Source organism: Pelophylax lessonae, assembly GCF_965119305.1.
Source record: "Pelophylax lessonae genome assembly, chromosome: 2".
Classification (NCBI taxonomy): domain Eukaryota; kingdom Metazoa; phylum Chordata; class Amphibia; order Anura; family Ranidae; genus Pelophylax; species Pelophylax lessonae.
Genome location: NC_138769.1, coordinates 720,977,891 through 720,984,791, shown reverse-complemented (window position 1 = coordinate 720,984,791; position 6,901 = coordinate 720,977,891).

The window sequence follows — 6,901 nt, the reverse complement described above, 5'->3', positions numbered from 1 at the left end:
GAGCTGTCAGATCCCCGCTTTCCTCTAAGGGGAGATTGGATGAAAATGGATCACCTGTCCGTTTTCATCTGATCCCATCCAAACCGATCCTCCAGATGGAAAATAGGGTTACCATCCGTCTGGATTTCATGGACAGGATCGAATAGTAGAGGGTGTCAGCAGACATGTCACCGCTGACATCTGCTACCCCATGGGGGTGCATGGAGCGTCTGATCAGGTCCACCTAAAAAAACTGACAGGCGGACGTGATCGGAAAGCCCGCATGAAAGGAGCCGTATTACAGCATCTGTCAACTCAGCCAGCACTCTCACTTACCACAGTTTCCTGACATGGAGCATCTGAACGACTCGGAGTTGGCCATTGCTGCATTGGAAATCACCAACCAAGTCAACAAATTTATTCACCTCTACCGTGTACAGCTCCACTATAAAGAGGGGAAACAGAGGAAGATGATGAGTCTTCTGCATGACTGTTATCAGTCTCTCTCTCAAGTTCCGAACAAGGAGACATAAACATCAACCATCCTGTATTACAACCATGCAAAAGAAATGACTATTAACCACTTAAGCCCCGGAGGATTTTCCTGCTAAACGACCAGGGGGTATTTTGCGATTCGGCACTGCGTGACTTTAACAGACAATTGCGCTGTCGTGCGACGCTGTACCTAAACGAATTTGACGTCCTTTTTTTCCCACAAACAGAGCTTTCTTTTGGCGGTATTTGATCACCCGTGCGATTTTTACTTTTTGCGCTATAAACAAAAAAAGAGCGTACATTTTGCAAAAATAACAATATTTTTCACATTTTTTTATATGAAATTCCCCCAAAAAAAATGTAAAAATCAAAATTTTTTTAAATTTTCAGCCAATTTGTTTTATGCTACCTATGTTTGGTAAAAAAAAATCGCAAAAAGCGTATTTTGATTGGTTTGCGCAAAAGTTATCGCGTTTACTAACAAAGGGAAAGATTTTTGTCATTTTTGTTGTTTTTTTTTTTTAACCTGTAATGGCGGCGATCTGTGATTTTTTTTTGCGGTACTGCGACATTGGGGCGGACAGATCGGACCCTTGACTGACATTTTTGACACTTTTGGGGTTACCAGTGACATTTCTACAGTAATCAGTGCTATATATATGCACTGTTACTGTAAAAATACACTGGTAGTGAAGGGGTTAACTTTATTTGGGAGGGAGGGGCTGTGTGTGTCCCTAGGGGCGTGCTTTCTACTGTGATTGGCTGTGGCTTGAGCTGTAAGGACACTGATCAACGGATCTACATACTAGATCCGAGTGATCAGTGTCTTTACAGCGAGGAGAATGACAGGTGGCTTGTTTACACAAGCCGCCTGACTTTCTCCCTCTCCCCCGCCGATCGCCGAGTGACCGGCGGACATCGGGTCCGCTGGTCACACGCGCGGGGGGGGGGGGGGTCCATGACCGCGCCTCCGCGGGCGCGCGCTCGCTCCCCAGAGCCTCACAGGCGAGCGACGTAGACCTACGTCACTCTGCCTGTGAGGGGCTGACTGCCGCAGTAAATATACTGTGAGCAGTCGGCAAGCGGTTAAATATGGAGACAATCCATTGTCTCCATATTTAATAGTCATTTCTTTTGCATGGTTGCGCTATTCTTTTTTAATATACATGTTGCTTGGTCCATAGCTGCACCGGCTTTAGATATGCATGTTCCGGGTTTGCTCCCCCAATTTTTTGCTTGTTCATCCTGTATTACAGCAAACTGCAGATTACTTCAACCAGCTGGTTTTGGCCAAGATCAAATGTAGTATCTGTTCTCATCAGTTGTTAGGGAAAGAACCCTGACTCCCCTGGCCAGTTTTGGGGGTCAGTTAGTATTTCCCTGATGTAATTGGGTGGGGGCAGTGGGAGGGCCTTTTTTTCTCCTGAGTTGAATTTGGCCTTGTGCACAAGGCTTGTCCCCAGTTGTAGGCAAGGCTCTCCCGAAGCTAAGATCTGATACCTTCCTGTGGGATGGAGAGGCACTGGTCTGGCGGAAGGCTGCAAAAGAAGCCGTGGTGTAAGTGCCCCTCGGGTGGCAGTCCAGGGGTGCCGTAAATCTCACCTTTTCAGCATCAAGGTCACTGCACTATCACACTTTATGCGCACCTGCCTCTTGGGTGGGGCCTTTTGGCTGGAACCAGAGGAATTATTGATTCCTGGCCTAAGGGCTACTTCACTTCTCCACTTCCCGTTCCTCACTTTTATATGTGTGTTTTAGTTACGTGCACTTTACTCACCCCAATTAGTGGGGTGTAGGTCCCCAGGCCTGCCCTGAAAATCTTGGGAGGGGGTGGACATATCCTTCTGGTCTGGTTCGCCCTCTCTCATGGGGTCTCCCTTCAGGGGATCCCCACGCAGTACTCACACTTGTATAAAGTACTTGAAACCCATACTTAAAAAAAAAGTAAAAGTACAAGTGCTCTATCAAAACGTGACTTGAGTAGAAGTACTAAAGTATTCAACATTTTTTTGTACTTAACCACTTTACCGCTGCTCACTAAGGCTCTACTGCGGCAAAGTGGTTCGATAACGTCTGGCGACGTAGACCTACGTCGCCAGACATTGCCCTCTCTCGGCGGCGCGCGCGCGGCGCCGGAGGCTCGCTCCCGCTGTATTCAGTCACATCGGGAGTCGGGCCAGGGGAGGAGCAGCGGCGATCGCCGCTGCTCTTCCCCGATCGTCGGGGAATCGAGTCTGTAGATCCGCCTGCTTGTGTAAACAAAGCGGGCGGATCTCCTAAGTGACAGATCGGAGTGTTCAGCGTAGCTGAACCTGCGATCTGTCCCTGTGTCACTCAGTGACCTCCCCCCACACACGTCAGTAAGCACCAGGCATACATTAACCCCTCCCTCTCCAATAAAATTAACCCCTTCCCTGCCAGTGTAATTTTTACAGTGACAGTGCATATTTATAGCGCCGATTACTGTAGTAATGTCACTGGTACCCCCAAAAGTGTCAAAAATGTCAGTCAAGGGTCCGATCTGTCCGCCGCAATGTCGCAGTCCCTCAAAAAAAATCGCAGATCGCCGCCATTACTCGTTAAAAAAAAAAAAACACCAAAAACGACAGAAATCTTTCCCTTAGTTAGTAAACGCAATAACTTTTGCGCAAACCAATCAAAATACGCTTATTGTGATTTTTTTTTTACGAGAAATATGTATCAGAAAACAAATTGGCCTAAAATGATAAAAAATTTAGATTTTTACATTTTTTGGGGGGGAAATTTCATATAAAAAAATGTGAAAAATATTGTTATTTTTTTCAAAATTGTCGCTCTTTTTTTGTTTATAGCGCAAAAAGTAAAAATCGCACAGGTGATCAAATACCACCAAAAGAAAGCTCTGTTTGTGGGAAAAAAAGGACGTAAATTTCATTTGGGTACAGTGTTGCATGACCGCGCAATTGTCAGTTAAAGTCGCACAGTGCGAATCGCAAAAAGTGGCCCAGACGTAAGACAGCAAAATCCTCCGGTGGTAAAGTGGTTAAGTATTGCAAGTAGTTTTTTTTTACATTTTGCTACTCAAGTACTGAAAGTAAAAGTACAAGTACTGTGTTATGCAGTTATTAAAGAAAGTAGTCAAAAGTTTGAACATGATATTGTTTTTTTTATTTCAAATGATTAACCTAAAGGACAATCACAATTCCTTTGGCTGTAACTTTTTGTAAACAAAAACAGATAAAGTATGTCCCTCCCTTTCCCCTTTAAAGCATCCCTCCTTCTCTTCCCTGCATGTTTTTTTTTTCTCCACAGCTTATTGGTGCGCAAAATCATATTTAAACCAATGTGATATACAACAATATATTCCAATAATGAAATAAAGGAAGAGTGTATGAAATCTAAGTCAATAAAAAGTCCATATATATAATGCCATAATGCCATATATATGTGACAAAACAAGATGAATATATTTTCAAAGGTGCAGGAATCAAACAGGTGCTATTCCAAATAATAGGTGCAGACTCCCACCACCTTGTGGATTTCCCCCTTACCCGGCGGATGAAGGTAAGTGCAAAATAATATCCAAATAGACTCTTCCAGTGAAACAAAACTGCAAAACCTGTGCTCTCAACTTCCAGTGAAAAAAGCAAAATCAGCCTCTTACCAGAAAAAAGGTCTATGTACGCTTGTGACTCTCCTTGGTTGGGGGAGGTTCTCTTTCCCCTTAACAGCAGATATGTAGACCATTTTATTTATACATACAGTAGCATTTATTTTCGTATGCGCTGATTTACACATGACATTATACACATTTTTTTGAGCTTCATGAAACCTGCCATCTACTGGCAGTGGTAATTTTTATAATTGTAACGAGTAACTATGCAGCACAAAAAAAAATATCAGAGTAGAAGTATTGAAATCATCGAAAAAATGTAGTGAAGTAAAAGTGGAAGTAGGAGAAAAAAATTCTACTCCAGGAAAGTACAGATACCGCCTTTCCGTACTTAAGTACAGTAGTGAAGTAGTTCTACTTAGTTACTATACATCTCGGCCAGTACTTGGAGTTCACTCTTTCGGCAGTCCTCCCAGAGAACGGGGTCCACCTGGTTTTGACCAGGTGGACCAGTAGAGTACCTTAGTCCCTGTCAGGAACAGTGGCGGCCGGCCGATAGAAAAAAAAATATATAAAAAAAAAATTCAATTTTAGCCCACTAGGGGCGCCGGACTCATTGGTGGCTATGGGGGGGTGGGGTTTTCCACCCGGCAGAGACGCTGATTGGCGGCCTTCTGGGGGTCACCTGGGTGCAGAGCACTGCGCTCCGACACTTTTGTGATGTCCTGGATCATGATTGGTCCAGACTCCAGCCTGGACCAATCATGATTCAGGACATCCCTGCTGACCTCGTTGGGGGCGGTGCCGGTGCGTGCATCAGTCACTCACCGTCCCCGCCCGGTCACCTTCCCGCCGCCGCAGAAAAGGACGGAGTCTCGAGGAGAGGACCGGGACTAAAGAGAAGCCGCCGCCGGGATAAAGAAGAAGCCGCACCTGGACTGAAGAAGAAGCCGCGCCGGGACTAAAGAAGAAGCCGCGCTGGGACTGAAGAAGAAGCCTCCGCCAGGTAAGTGCATTGGTCTCAGGGGGAAGCCCACACTGCAGTGAAGGGAGCACGCACGCTGGTCTCTGCATTGATTGGGGAGCATGCTGTGGTGCTCTGCATTGATTGGGGGCATGCTGTGGCGCTCTGCATTGATTGGGGGCATGCTGTGGCACTTTGCATTGATTGGGGGCATGCTGTGGCGCTCTGCATTGATTGGGAGCATGCTATGGTGCTCTGCATTGATTGGGGCCATGCTGTGGTGCTCTGCATTGATGGGGGGCATGCTGTGGCGCTCTGCATTGATTGGGGGCATGCTGTGGCGCTCTTCATTGATGGGGGCATGCTGTGGCGCTCTGCATTGATTGGGGGCATGCTGTGGTGCTCTGCATTGATTAGGGGCATGCGGTGGCGCTCTGCATTGATTGGGGGCATGCTGTGGCGCTTTGCATTGATTAGGGGCACGCTGTGGCGCTCTGCATTGATTGGGGGCATGCTGTGGAGCTCTGCATTGATTGGGGGCATGCTGTGGCGCTCTGCATTGATGGGGGCATGCTGTGGCACTCTGCATTGATGGGGAATGCTGTGGCGCTCTGCATTGACTGGGGGCATGCTGTGGCGCTCTGCATTGATTGTGGGCATGCTGTGGCGCTCTGCATTGATGGGGGGCATGCTGTGGCGCTCTGCATTGATTGGGGGCATGCTGTGGCGCGCTGCATTGATTGGGGGCATGCTGTGGCGCTCTGAATTGATTGGGGGCATGCTGTGGCGCTCTGCATTGATGGGGGCATGCTGTGGCGCTCTGCATTGATGGGGGCATGCTGTGGCACTCTGCATTGATGGGGAATGCTGTGGCGCTCTGCATTGACTGGGGGCATGCTGTGGCGCTCTGCATTAATGGGGGCATGCTGTGGCGCTCTGCATTGATTGGGGGCATGCTGTGGCGCTCTGCATTGATGGGGGCATGCTGTGGCGCTCTGCATTGATGGGGGCATGCTGTGGCGCTCTGCATTGATGGGGGCATGCTGTGGCGCTCTGCATTGACTGGGGGCATGCTGTGGCGCTCTGCATTGATGGGGGCATGCTGTGGTGCTCTGAATTGATTGGGGGCATGCTGTGGCACTCTGCATTGATTGGGGGCATGCTGTGGCGCTCTGCATTGATTAGGGGCATGCTGTGGCGCGCTGCATTGATTGGGGGCATGCTGTGGCGCTCTGAATTGATTGGGGGCATGCTGTGGCGCTCTGCATTGATGGGGGCATGCTGTGGCGCTCTGCATTGATTGTTGGGGGCATGCTGTGGCGCTCTGCATTGATTGGGGGCATGCTGTGGTGCTCTGCATTGATTGGGGGCACGATGGTCACTCTTTTTTCTGTTTGCGCCCCCCAAAAAATTTTGAGCACCAGGCACCAGCCGCCACTGGTCAGGAACCTTGCGTCCCAGTGGGGATCAGGGTAAGGGTCCTTCATCTTCAGAAGAGGACCATGTGTACATCCTGTGTTTCACACACCACGGTCTTTAAAAAAAAAAAAAAAACCTGGTGAAGACAGGGTACTACAGATGTGTCATTCAAGATGAAATCTCCACTTGTCTTGTAACGTTGAGTCATCTCAACTCTCGCATGAGAGCCAATAAAACCTAACTGTAGCGCTTTCACATTCTGGGTCCACAGCTAATCAGCTCTGTATGCGGACAGTATGAAATAAACATCAGCCATCCTGCTGCCAAACCCTCTGGGTACTTTTACACAAAAGAACGGCAAAAATAATTCAGCATGGAGAAAGTAAAAAATTAGACAAATCTGTCCAAATCTCTATTGAAGACATGAGATTCTACTATCCCAACACCGGTGC